Here is a 13,248-nt window from a genome sequence, read left to right as displayed (position 1 = left end):
GTACCCAGGTGCTTTCCTGGAATAACATCCAGAAATGACCAAAACCTTTGAAGATTTCTTCTTCTGGCTCCCTGCTAGTTTTAGTTCTTTAGAGTTCTTCATTGATGTAAAATGGATGTAATGTAGCATAAATCCATGGGGATCAAATTATGTTAGAAATACATGCTTATTTGATTGGCTTCTCCTAAACCCGAATGACCATACTTTTCTCCCGTCCTCCTGTTGAAGCCAGTGGCTGTTGGTCCTGGCTTTTTAAATTGTACCTGAGCACCTCTGGATGCCTGTAATTCAGGTGTTGACGTCGTGGTTTTGTGCAGATCATTCAAGCCTCATCTTCAGGCAAACAACTGTGTCTTGGAAAAGTTCTTGTTTCTCTAACCTTGTTCCATGAATGCTTCTATGTCAAGGAATGAAAAATTAGAGCTGACACTGTGTGGATTATTTATATGGATGAAATCCCACCAGGCTTCTCATGATGTACTACAAGCACTTGCTATTCTGCTCTTCTGGCTCTAGGAAAACCAATTGCAGTTGACACGGTAATCAGTTGCCCCTGAGAACATGGTTCCTTTAATTTTTTTTTTTCAGAGCCTGTAGTGGAAAGTCTACGGAGCCTTGAGCAAGTCCAGCCCCTGAAATGTTGCTACTCTCCGTCCCTAAGACAAACACTAAAATCAACACCCGAAGTGGAGTCGTGGTTCGACTGAAGCTTTAGTTCACCCCCAAATAGGACTTGTTCTCTGTCCTTCAAGGGGACTTTAGCAGTAAGACAGCCAAAAATAATGGAGAGCCTGCCCCCAAAAGTGGAGCCTTAGGAAAAGAAACTCACACAGAAAAGTAAGTTCTTTAAACATCTTTTCTTGATTATGAAAGTGATATATATCCAGTGAGGAAATTTGGTAAATAAAGATATAAAGAAGCAAATTAAAATTTCTTATCATTTCATCTACCCACATCCTTCTGATATATTTTTCTTTGAGTCCTTTGTATATTTTACAGAATGGAAACCTATTACATATACAATTTTGTGTCTTTATTTTGTGTCTTGATATATGTCATTATATTATGACTGTAACAAGTTTGATGATAACATCTCAAACTCATTGGGATATAAACATGCAATGCTTCTGCATTTTCAGGAATTGTCTACTACTGTGCTATGTCAAATCCTCCCGTCTTGCTAAGAAAAAGATATCCCTAACAATAGCTCAGTACAATTTTCAATAACATTCAGTTATTAAGATGGTCTCATTTTCTTTATAAGCCTAATGGTTCACATTAGAAAAACTTCAATCTCATAATCAATTGACTCCAAGCTCTTCTCAGATCTCCTCTTATACCCAAGGGGTGGGCTGGACTTGCAGCTTGTACCAGAAAGTAAAGGTGGGGCGGAGGACACAGCCTGTTCTTTTTTTTTTTTTTTTTTAAATATTTATTTATTTATTTTTAGTTCTCGGCGGACACAACATCTTTGTTGGTATGTGGTGCTGAGGATCGAACCTGGGTCGCACGCATGCCAAGCGAGCGCGCTACCGCTTGTGCCACATCCCCAGCCCCACAGCCTGTTCTTTCTCATATGTTCCCTGTCTCTTAACCATCTTTCTCCCCTGCTATACAGGGAGATGCAGAGGACATAAAAGGAAAACAAACAGCAACCACAAACCCTGCTTACATGACTGCCTTGGCAATTTGCTGTCCCTCCTATTGGTCATTCTCACTATTCTAGCTCTTAGTCATTGGGTCCATATGGATGGGTTGGGGACTCAACAACTCATACTAATGAGGACCCCATGTTTATATCTCCTTAGTAAAAAGCTACCAAATCAGTTCAAATTTTGTCAGCTGTGTCAGTATTGAGAGACTCAAGACTGAGAATCAGATCTCTCTTAAGGCCAGCCACTGAAATGTTTAATTACTTTGTTTTCAACAGTTCTCTGCTTCTGCTGTAAATTGCACTAATTCCCAAGCATAAAAATCTCCATCAGTACCATCCAATCACAAAGGCATTTTAAAAGCATCTTTTCATAGCTGTTTTATTCTATCATATATATAACCATATTGTTAAACATTTAGGTTACTTCTGTTTTTTTATTGTAACGATGTTGTGCACGTTTTTGTTCACATTTTGGGTATTTTCTTAGGATAATAGTTAATAGTTTTAAAGCATGCCTTATATTTTGGTATCTTATTAAGCAGTGCATAAGCATTATTTACTTTAGTATATAGGCTCAATTATTGGTGATACAAATATAGAATTGATTCTTTTATTAAATAATATTGAGTTTATAGTATGACAGGCAGTGTTCTTATTCATTTCTACCTTGCTTGATGATAGTGGTGCACTGATAAATTCTGAAACTTGCTATGTGACCCCAGTGAATGGGTGAAAGTAGGGCAGGACAACTCCCCACCCAGGCTGAGAAAGTTCCCTGGATGCTAACATCCTAGTCTCAGTCTGCAGCTGTTCCTTTCTTTCCAGAAAGAGAGTGTGAAATGCAGGTTATGCAAAAAGACATCAGGAAAAGTCTCAGGAGCTCATGACCTTTGAATAGGAAAGTCCAGGCTCTCTCCAAGGTGCTGAAACAGCAGCGCTCACTAAGGATGCACCATCACCTGTGCTGTTTTGGGTCATCACTTCATCCTCTGAAGGATCAGCAGGACAGATGCTTTATCTTCTATTCACTGCTTAATTAAAGAAGAGAAATGAGCTCTTGAATTTCCCTCCTTTCTCCCACTCCCAGGGCAAGGTGGCATTTAGTTGTAGAAGCATCATCCATGACATGTGGGAGTGACTCATCCTTCCTGAGGGTGGGGAGTGGGAAAGGCTCCTAAGATATCTGGATATCCAGATATTATTATTATTAAGCTCCCTCTGTGGTTGGTTGCAATATTTCCTGTTTGTTTCTTAGTTCACTGACCTAAAACCAAACATACCCCATCACTGCTGACCAAGATCCAACCTGATGGTCAATGCCAGAGTCATGGAAGTTTCTACATATGTGTGTGTTTTCTTGAAACTAGCCAATTCACAAACTTTGTGGGAAAATATAAAGGATAATGCCCCAGACCTTTGTTTTTTGATTTTTAAAAAATATGTAACATATATATATATTTAAAATTTTTTTATTCTAATTTGTTATACATGACAACAGAATGATTTCAATTCATAGTACACATATAGAGCATAATTTTTTGTCTCTGGTTGTACACAAAGTAGTCACACCATTTGTTTCATACATGTACTTAGGGTAATGATGTCCATCTCATTCCACCATCTTTCCTACCCCCGTACCCCCTCTCTGTCCCTCCCTCCCCTTTGCCCTATCTAAAGTTCCTCCATTCCTCCCGTACTCCTCCCCACCCCCATTGTGGATCAGCATCCACATATCAGAGAAAACATTCAGCCTGTGGATTGGGGAGATTGGCTTACTTCACTTAGCATGATATTCTCTAACTCCATCCATTTACCTGCAAATGTCATGATTTTATTCTCTTTTAATGCTGAGTAATATTCCATTTTGTATTTATACCACAGTTTCTTTATTCATTCTTCAATGGGACTAATGCCATGGATATTAATAACGATCCCACATAGGCCCACAGGTCATCTCCCCCCTCTCAATTTCCATCTGCTGGTGGGTCTCCATAACAAGATTTTACTTTTTAATATTTATAGTAAGGAAGGTCAAGGAGAAGTCAGTCGTAGATGTCTCATTATCTATGCAACCTTGGTTATGTAACTTAACTTATATGAACATTCCCTTTCATACATCTATAAAATGGGGATGATGTTGTACACCTTGTTGAGCCATTTCAAAAATTAATTGTGATGATGTGTCATATATCCTGACACAGTGTCTGACATGTCATAAGCTCTCTGTAAGTTTTTCTAATCGTATGTTAGACCAATGTTCATAGACCATGAAGAGAAAGAAATATTTAATTTAGAACAGAGTCAGAGACTCTCACCCTAGCACTTCTCACTTAGTTGGAAACTCAGCTGAATTCTGAGAACTTACATTGCTAATCTCCATTCACTGGTGGTAGACGGCAGGAATTGAGAAACTACCAACAATCTCGATCCCCTCTTTAGTGGTAGGTATTACACACAAAATATTTGACAATATGCCCTAATTTGGCATGATATTTGTGATGATCTGTCTCACTGTCATAAATTGTGTTTCTGAATAGCTGTGAGTAAAAGAGAATTTTGGTTAATGTCTGTGAATGTGGAGTTGGTGGCTCTGGATGTGTAACCTCATTCTGTCATTTACCATCCTTGTGACAGTGCAAACCTCTTTGAACTTCAGTTTACTCATCTACAAGTTGGATATAATAACTCTTCTCTGTCTCACAAGATTTTGGATATCAAATGAGGGAGTGATAGGTGTGTGCATCAAAGAAGGTGGAGGTTTGGTTGCTTTCATCTTTTTGGTTATGTTTTCCTCTGTTAATACATTCACCCAAAGAGACCCCTCTTCCATCTCCTCTAGACCTGGGACATGGACCCAGATGTTAAGTGGGCAGTTGCCTTATCCCTTCCTCTCATTCTGTGAATACCTTACAGCTGCTTCAGAACATTTATGTTCCAACTCTGTAGCATAACACTCAGCTTCTGTGTGTCCCACATGAGGACAGGAATGACTGCAGGTAGAGACAAAAGGAATGTAATTTGTCGAGTCCTGATATGGGCAGGACTCAGTGCTCAGCATACAGTATATATTATAATTTTAGATTTCAAACACCATTCCCAGATATGTGTTTTATACATACATGTTTATCTCTCTCTCTCTCTCTCTCTCTCTCTCTCTCTCTCTATATATATATATATATATATATATATATATATATATATATATACATATAAAGAAAAGCGAGGCAAAAATGTTAAGCAACTTGAGCATGGATATACATACAGCTAGTGATTGGCTAGCATGGGATTGAAGGCCAGCTCTTCAGCCAGACAGATCACAGACTATCAATTAGGTGATGATTTGCCCAATATTGTCATCTTATGGATGACGATTCTAATGGGTAGAGCAGCGATGTGACTTGCTCAACATCACACGATGATATTAATCAGATTAGGACCGGGTTCTGAATCTCTGAGTGGCCAAACTAACAATTTTCCTTTGGTGCAATAATGCCTGATGGTAGCACCTCGGGCATCAGTGAGGGACGGCAGTGGATTCTCATGGCCACGGGGCCCCTGACCCACCACAAGCACCAGGAAGCCTTGCAGCAGGTGGTATGGTAGTTCTTGTTGGGCTGAATATCGACAGACTTTTCTACTCCCTTTGAAAATATATCTCCTCAGAGAGCCCCTGCCAAGCCTTGCTGAAGCTTCCAGTGAGAATCTGAGGGGAGGAGGTGGAGAGAGGGGAGAAGAGAAGAGAAATGAGAAGCAAGAGAGAGCAAAACACGGCAAGAAGAAAATCAATGCTCATTGCGAGCAGGTGGGAGCTGCGGTTGTGATGAATATTTACCGTGCAGCGGTCTAATGATTTTAGAAATGTTTTTTCCGACTGTACTGAGCACTTGTGGGATTGTTTTTCAAGAAATAAAATACATTAAAGCTTAGTCATTAAGAGCTTAAAGGAGGAGGGAGCGCAGGCTCCAAGCCCATTAGCACACCCTGTAGTTAAGTAAGGGCCTCATTCCTAATGCATTTTTAATTTATTCTGTTTTGTAAAATAAAACTTTAAACGGCTTCTTGTACCATCAAATTTGTAGGCAGCTCCCAAGCCTGTCCCCAGCCACCGAAGCACGGCTGAGCTGCAAGGTGGTCCCAGACCAGTCGTGGGTCCGTCCTAGAGTTCTGCTGCCCTAGCTTCCAGGTTGCTCTGCCAGGTTCACCTCCTTGCAGAAAGCCTGCCCAGTTTCATGCTGGGTGAGGCAGGGTCCAGTCTGCTGGGGTTGTTCCTGGAGATGGGAGGGAAGGCTGAAGGTGATCTAACCCCTTAGAAAACCTATGGGCAGATAAAGGCAATGAGGCTCTGGGACCAGGGACCCCCTAACAAAGAATGCATCCTCCCTGAAGGACACTGGAGACCCCGGAGAGCCTGCCTGACAAGGCGCGCAGTGTGAGCTCTGGAAATCTGTGAAGGAAGCACTTATTTTTGGAAAAAAAATTATTATAGTATAAATGATAGAATTATGTAGAGAGGCAAAGACCATCCATGGAGCCCAGATTGATAGTAAGTGAAGATTCACCTTCGGAGCCAGGTTAGCCTGACTCCAGAGCCAGGTGATGGGGTAGGCAGGAAAAGGGTTACTAAGATGGTCATTTGAGGTTTCTTTTCAAATACCGCTTCTACAGTGAATTGTGAATGAGGCTTAAAACTGGCATTGCCTCCTGAAAAAGACAGCAAAGCTGCTTGTCTGAGCTACCGCTTACTAAGAGGATTTGGACTTTTCTATTTTTCTTCCCTATCTAATTTCTTCCTATAAATCCGCCCCTTTCTTCTTTCAGGTCTCTGCTCAGACATGGCTGCAGCAGAGAGGTCTGGCCAGACCACCCCCACCTCAAAGAGTCCTTGCCACCACTCAGGACACCCAGGACAAGGGGGGGGGGATACTTTCACCCTGCTTTTGTTTTCTCTGTAGCAGTTTTTCCTACCACATTTTCCATATTTACTTGTAAGTTTGCTTACTTTTAATCTCCCCTACTTGACGGTAAGCTCTGGGTGAACAAGAATTTTGCCTCTATTGTGAAGTCTAGAGGAGTAACCGTTGAATGAACGAGTGAGCTTTCTAACCCTGGGGCCCGGCTCTGTCGCTACAATTAACTGGTGGGCGATTTGTGGGTGAGAGTCACTGACCATTCCCAGCTTGAGAAGACTGTACAAGTTAATATTTCCAGGAATAAACACCCTCAAAGCAGAGTCATAGATTCTCTGCATCCACAAGATGCTCCAAGATCAGCCAAATGATTTTAGAGATGAGGAAGCATCCCAGAGAGGTAAATGATTTTTTCCCTGAAGTCACAAAGTTCATCAACCCAAAGCTCCTTATAACCGATCAGATTCTCTTTCCGTACACCAGGCAAGCCAGCACCACGGGTTGGGACCCTAATCTCTGAATGTATGTGGAGCATTTTCAGAGATCTACACATCCTCCTATTTTTAAGGGAAGCCTGGGTCATTTTGACAGTTGAGAAATGTTTTCAGGTTAGGAGAGGCAAGGGGCTGAGAGCCTTGTTGAACGAGGCAGAGATGTGCAGGCTGTATGCCCCTTATCCACCTCTGCTTGCTAAACTACCTACCAGAACCCACACTCCTGGCTGGCCGTGACCATGAGTCCAGTAGGAAGCTGTTCTCTTGATATGATTTCTGAGGCTCAGGGAAGGACCCCTGCCTCCTTATTTGTGTTTCCAGAGAGACTGAAGGTCCTCTCACTGAATACAAAACCTGCCACAACCACTTTCTGGGAGAAGGAAAAACACTCTGACTTGAAGTCCACTCCAAGGGATAAGTGACTAGCCGAAGATCACTCACAAGTGACAGGTGAGCGTGATCATGGTGGTGGCAGGAAGAACATTTTCTCCTGGAAAACCTTAATGAATGCCGGTTCCCCAGCGCTTCTTCTCCTGCCTCTCCATAGAGTTTGCTGCTGTGTCTGCCATTGTCACCCTTGAGCACCCAGGAGATTTCTGGCTGCCTCAGCAGAGCCACTTCCCTGGGAAGAGACTCCTAGATTTGCAATTAGCTACGAGGGATAAATACACATTTGTTAAGCACTTGTGTGTCCAACAGTATGTCAGCTGCCTTCATGTAGTTCTTCAGCCACAGAAGACAAATGAGATTATTCCAATTAAAAGATGAGAAATCCTAGCCTCGGAGAGTTACATAAAACTTGAGCTGGTGTACAGACCTGGCCCTCGGGCATCAGGTGAGGCTGCTTCTTGGACTTAGCTGACTTTGGCAGCCGGGTGGTGTGGGGCTGGCCTGGGCCTCCCTTGGAAGGTTTTCACTACAAGGGCAAGGCTCCACCTGGAAAGTCTCTCTGGGAGTCATTACAGGCCCCATTCTTCAAGGAGCCCATCTGTGGGTCTCAAGGTGGAGCACTGCCAAGAAAATGCTCTGAAGCAAAGCCATTCCTGTCCCTAGCTTGTTGCTGTCCTGGTGATCCATGAGGCCAGCTCAGGACAATATACCTGCCCCTGCTCTGGAAAGATGCATGGTAATGGGTGAGCTTCCCAGGCCTAACCTAATTACTGCTTTTAATCTTCATTACAGGGAAAGCAGTGGGCAGACCCTCCGTTTCTTTCCCGACCCAAGATGTGAATGTCAGCCTCAAGTACCACCTAGTGGGCTTCTCCTCTCTTTCCAGAGCCCCGTGGAGATTATGCAAGAAGCTTTCTCCTCACCTTTCACATACACACACGCATGCACGCACGCACACACACACACACACACACACACACACACAAAATCTCTTCTATCTATCTGACAGCCCTCCCTCTCCCCTGATCTCTGGTATTTTTTCAGCTTGGCTCACAGTTTGTTTTCAGGATACCAATACCAACAAATCACTTTTTGATTTCCATGGCAACTTGCTGCACACGAGTTTGTTGATAAAATAGCCCACAAGTGCCTGATGTTGGTGGTAGTTGGGTGGGGGGAAGTGGCCTCGGTTAGAGTCAGCTCTGGGAGCAGTGCTGCCTGATGGTGGGGCACAGGCTCTAGAGAGACCTTTCGGCTGAGGGTCCAGCCTTGGGGGTTCAGTTGTTTTGCAAGATATAGAAAAGCATAAATTTGGAGAAATGCAGCTTAGAGGAAGTCAGCTGGAACAGAGGAACTACAAGACACTGGGTGTCACTGAGTGAGGAGCGGCTGAGGTGTAGTAGGGAGTGGATATGAGAGGATAAAGGATTCAATGAGACCAAAGAGAAAGTCCTGGATAACCCGACTCAAACTGGGAAGTAACAACAGAGTACCCACATCAGGGGGGTCCATCTGTAAATCAGCTTTCCCATTTCTCTGCCTCTGGGGAGTCTTGCTTGTAACTCAGCTCAGTTAGTCAGGATTCCCCTCTATCCTGGGAGGATACCAAGAAGAGAGAGATCCAGGGGCCACTGGAAACCATCAAATCTAATTAGTTAGTTGTTCATGTGGAGAGACAAAGACCCACAGATAGGAAATATCTGAATGTCATCTGTGCCAAAGAAGGGGCTGGAGCTTAAGCTTTTGAACCTTAAATTCAATGTTCTTTTATTCAACAATTCCATTTATCTACTCATTCATCCATCTATCCAACGTCCTTTTCTGAAAGAACTGGAGTTCTAATGTACTCTGAATCAGGACTTCTAAATGGGTGATTTATGATTTCATAATCTGCTGGCCACTTATCTAACGCAGGTCCAAGGTACTTCCTAAAGGACTTTCTTCCCATCAATAATAGATAAAAAGGTAAGCAAAATGAGACATATATGTGTGTGTGTGATATGTATGAATATTATTGAAACATAAAAAGAAATGAAATACACACACCACAATGTGAATGACCCTTAAAAACACGAGATCAAGTGAAAAAAAAAATCAGACACACTAGGTCACATGTGGTGTGATTCCCTTAACATGAAATATACAGAATAGGTAAATCCAGAGAGATGGAAAGTAGATTGGTGGGTGCCAGAGGCTGGGGGCTGGGAGAGGAATGAGAAATAACTATTTAATGGGTACAGAGTTTACTTTTGGCCTGATAAATATTTTTGGAAATTTGATATAGATGGTAGTTGTGTAACATTCACATACTTTCTTCTTTCTTCTTTCTTTTTTTTTTAATAGAAATTTCCATTTCCTTCAGATCCTGGGCTGGGCTCGGCAGGGGAAGAAAATATATCCTCTGCGCTATAACCCAGAAGCTCACCTGTTGAGCCCCAGGCCTCATGAACAGGGTGATTTTCCAAGAGAAATCACACCCTATGATCCAGAGGGCCTGCCTGCAAGGGATCCTAACTCTTGTGGGTCCTGTGGCCCAACCCCTGGCAGGGAGATGTGGTGGGCTTTCCCCCATGGGTTCAGAGCCTCCTGAATAGCCTCACCAGAGGCAAGGCTGAGGTAAACCAAGTGAGGAGAGGCTACAGACGTTGAATGCAAACAGAAATCTGAATTTGAAAGCTCTCAACAGCTTTGGCTGCTGTCACTATTTTAAATAGATTTTTTATCCCTTATGCATTCAATTATTATCATTGTCACCAGCACATGGGGGGAAATTTCAATGTGCCTGTTAAAAATGTCGAGTTTATTAGACACTCACTCAAAGCTAAGTTAATTTTGTTGTTTTGTTCTTCACTCCCCCCTACTTTTATATTTTATTTATTTATTTATTTTTGGTTGTGTGTGCGTGGCTCGTCTAAACATATGGGCTAATTATGCTCCTCTGGTTTTAAAATACTTTAATGAATTCTGCAGAGGCTCATAGCTGGAATGAGTTCAAGAGGCGGGCAAGGCACCCCTGAAGTTGGAGGGAAGGGGGTGTCTGCTGATTTTGTCCAGGCTCCTGTTTGCTGGGTCGTCCCCCAGGGAGAACACTTCTCTCCTCTCCAGTCAATATAAACAGCAGGGCTCCAGGCCTTCCTTGGAATTGAGGTTTCCATTCTCTTTTTGTTTTGGAGGAATTGCTTTTCCCTCCCTGACAAATGGTCTCCTCGGAAAGTTCAAATGAGTCATTATCAACCTTGGTCCTCCCGAGAGGCACCTAGTCTGACATCATACTCACCCACTTTGCGTGGTGACTTTCTCATTGTCCTGGTCTTTCCTGGTACAGAATGTTTTGGTTTGTTTGTTTTGTTTTTTTTAAGCCTACTAAGAAGGAAAAGACTCAAGACATACTGTTCTTTTCTTGCTTTGGCCCAACACAAGTCAAAGGGTACTAAATACTCCCGAGGAACCTGATGATCAGGTACTTAAACCAAGGGCCAAGGGCTGTGTATGATGTCACAGATGTCACAGGTGCCCGTGCATCACCAGCCAGGTGAGGGAGGGGCATGCACCAGATGTCCTTCTCAATAAGCTCTCCAAGCACCAAAGCCTGCCTACAGTAGAGTTAGTAGCTTTATTATCCACTTCGTCTTCTCCAAGGGCCACACAATCCTTTGTTCATCAGTATGGAAGAGTGAACTCCCAAGATCAGCTCTTGGAGAGGAAATCTCTGACATTGGGATGATCCATCAGATGCCAATCCTCTATTTTAGGTCCCTCTGGAAATCATGGCTTTTCTGTGTGTGTGTGTGTGTGTGTGTGTGTGTGTATTAGGGGGAGCTAATCTAAATTTTTTTTTCTCATTTCTTAAATTGGAGGCAAGTTAATTTAAGGACTTCCACCTTTTTTTTTCTTTTCCTTTAAATTAAGTTCCAAAGCTATGAACTTTACTAAGTTAGCTGCATCCCACATGTTCTGGCATGTGATATTTTTGTTATCAATAATTTCTGAATTTTAATCTTCATTATGATGTTTTTGATCTGTCAGTTGTTAGGAAACATGTTTTTTCCATTTCCCCAATGTTTGGTATTGTACTATTTCCTTTTTCATTCCTGATTTCTTACTCAATTGCATAATTGTCAGATAATGTGATCTCATAAAATTAATATTTCTTAAGACTTGCTTTATGGTCTTAGCAGCGACTCTGTTTTTCGTAAATACTCCATGGTTCTTGGGGAAAGCGTATTCACCATTTAACAGATGCAATATTCTACATGCATATGTGTCCATTCAATTAATCTTTTAAATGTGCTGTTCAGGCCTTCCTAATCATCTGTTTGCTGGATCTATAAATTACCTAGACAAGTTATGTCAAAATCTCACATTTTATGAAGGGGTTGTCAATATCCAGCAGTTCCATCAAACTTAGCCTTATATATATTGAGGCTATGTTATGAAATGTATGTATACAAGTTTAGAATTATTGTATCTTTCTGGTGATTTGAAACTTTTATCATTGTATAGTAATACTCTTTGTATTAGTTAATGCTTTACCTGATAATGCATTTAATCTACTATTAATAAGGCTTACCAGCTTTTAATTGTTAATACTTATATCTCTTTTCATGTTTTCCACTTTAAATGTTTATCTTCTTGCATTGTAAAAACCATTGAGTTGAATTAAAAACTCTGGCCTGGCAATCATTTCTTTTTAATGGAAGAGTTTATCAATTTACTTATTGTGATTGCTGATATTTTTAGGCTTATTTCTACCATTTAATTTTATGCCTCCTATTTGTCCTATGCCCCCCCACCCTGTGTGTATGTGTGTGTGTGTGTGTGTGTGTGTGTGTGTGTGTGTGTTGCTGGGGATTGAACCAGGGTCTCAAGCATGCTAGACAAGTACTCTTAAACTGAGCCACATCCCTAGTCCACTCAGTTCCTTTTTTCCTACCTTTTACATTGATTGAAATACTATTAATATCATTATTGTTAGTTTTTCTCTTACTAGTTTGAAAATTGCTTTATGTTTCTTTTATTGTTTAGTCTAATCTGCAGATTCAATGTCTAAAATTAGTTAATATTTTTATCTTCCAAATAACTTGAGAATTTTAGAATGCTTTGACTCTTGTTGCCTCTCTTCTAGCTACTGGACTATTTTGTCTAGTATTTTGAGTTATAGCTGTGCATAACCTTATAATCCAGAGGTGATCATTCTTGCTTTATACAGTCAACATTTATTTAGATTTGACTCTGTATTTCCAACCTCATATTTCATCATCTCTTCTTTGTTTTAGACTTTCCAACTGAGATCTTTCTGCCTAATGTACATTCTTTAGACTGTTAGTGAGAGTCATTTATCTGAAATGGACTTTTTTTTTTTATCCTTGTTCTCAAAAAATGATTTCACAAGGAATGGAACTCAAGTCATTCTCTTTGTACGTTGAAGATATTAATAGACTGTTTTCTGGCTTCTACTATTGCTGTTGAAAAGCCGGTCATTGATCTAATTACCTTTGAATGTCATCTTTCTCTTTGATATTTAAAAAATTAAAGTATAAATATTCCTTACTTGAAAGTACATGAATCATAAATGTACAGTCGGCTGAGTTTTTACAAAGTGAATGTACCCATGTAGTGATGGCTGTGATTTAAAGGCTCAGTCATTACCCATCTCTCCAAAGATAAGTACTGTTTTATATCTGGTTTCATAAATAAGTCTTGTCTGTTTCTGATCTAGCTTTATTTTTCCTTTTTTGTCTTTTGTGTTTTTCAGATTCCCTTAGATTTGCTGAGGTGAAGATTTCATTTTACATTCTTGCTC

General features: G+C 41.2%; 1 long non-coding RNA gene across 2 annotated transcripts; it reads left to right on the top strand.

Annotated features, from left to right (window-relative positions):
• Nucleotides 1–542: 542 nt before the first annotated feature.
• Nucleotides 543–12,139, top strand: LOC144368251 (uncharacterized). Of its 2 annotated transcripts, none has more exons than XR_013428051.1 (4): nt 543–837; nt 7,377–7,505; nt 8,238–9,410; nt 9,789–12,139. It is a non-coding gene; the product is annotated as an uncharacterized LOC144368251 (long non-coding RNA). The 2 variants fall into 2 exon arrangements; XR_013428050.1 differs by having other exon boundaries at nt 7,377–7,890.
• Nucleotides 12,140–13,248: the final 1,109 nt, after the last annotated feature.

This window comes from Ictidomys tridecemlineatus, chromosome 11, assembly GCF_052094955.1.
Source record: "Ictidomys tridecemlineatus isolate mIctTri1 chromosome 11, mIctTri1.hap1, whole genome shotgun sequence".
Lineage (NCBI taxonomy): Eukaryota > Metazoa > Chordata > Mammalia > Rodentia > Sciuridae > Ictidomys > Ictidomys tridecemlineatus.
This window is presented reverse-complemented; position numbering and strand designations above follow the sequence as displayed.